This window comes from Pygoscelis adeliae, unplaced genomic scaffold, assembly GCF_000699105.1.
Source record: "Pygoscelis adeliae isolate BGI_AS28 unplaced genomic scaffold, ASM69910v1 Scaffold293, whole genome shotgun sequence".
NCBI lineage: Eukaryota > Metazoa > Chordata > Aves > Sphenisciformes > Spheniscidae > Pygoscelis > Pygoscelis adeliae.
In genome coordinates, this window is record NW_008824362.1 from 233,636 (window position 1) to 234,289 (window position 654).

The 654-nt window shown below is 58.0% G+C and overlaps 1 protein-coding gene across 1 annotated transcript in view; it reads right to left on the reverse strand.

Moving 5' to 3' along the window:
• The window catches only part of PPP2CB (protein phosphatase 2, catalytic subunit, beta isozyme), a 15,730-nt gene that overhangs the window by 14,457 nt on the left and 619 nt on the right, over positions 1-654 (reverse strand). The window lies entirely within an intron of this gene.

Below are 654 nucleotides of genomic sequence, written 5' to 3' on the forward strand. Positions count from 1 at the left end.
AAAGGTGAGCTCGCTGTCAGGACAGACACCGACCCCGTCTCTGCGTATCCTTTGATCCCTGTGACTCGGGAGGCCGCTTTCGTTTCCATTGGGATTTACGTGCGCGCGTAGTCACGATACGCGGCGTCCCGCTGCTGCTGCGTGACGGGAGACGGTGCCTCTGTTTCCACCCAAAGTGACCGGAACGCCTTACCGTACAAATGGAAGTAAATCACGGAAAGCAGGTGCGACTTCCACCCCGTAAAGGGGCCAACACAAAGCATGTGCGTGACTCCGTCCCTCTGAAATCCTGAAACGAGGAACTGGGGCGCTGCCAGGGTGGTTTGCGGTCTCCTGCACAGGCACCTCTGCTCTGAGAAGGAAAACCTGACGGCCGACGGGGCGGAGGGAGGCACCCCTTGGGTTGAAGCAGGCTGGGACGGCTTCCGCGCTTTGCTGCCCAATTCAAATTCAGGTTTTTTATCCGAGCCTGGGGCTTTCAACCATCCGCTGATTTGCGCGAGGGCGCTGGTCTGACTTTAAAGCCGTGGCAGCGTTTTGGGGGAAATTTTTTGTTTCCTTTTGTTTTGTTTTTTCCCTTCTGCCGGGACTTTTAAGATGCCAGCTCCACTCTCTGCAGCTGGCTGGCTGCCGCCGGCGGCGTGCCAGACGGGG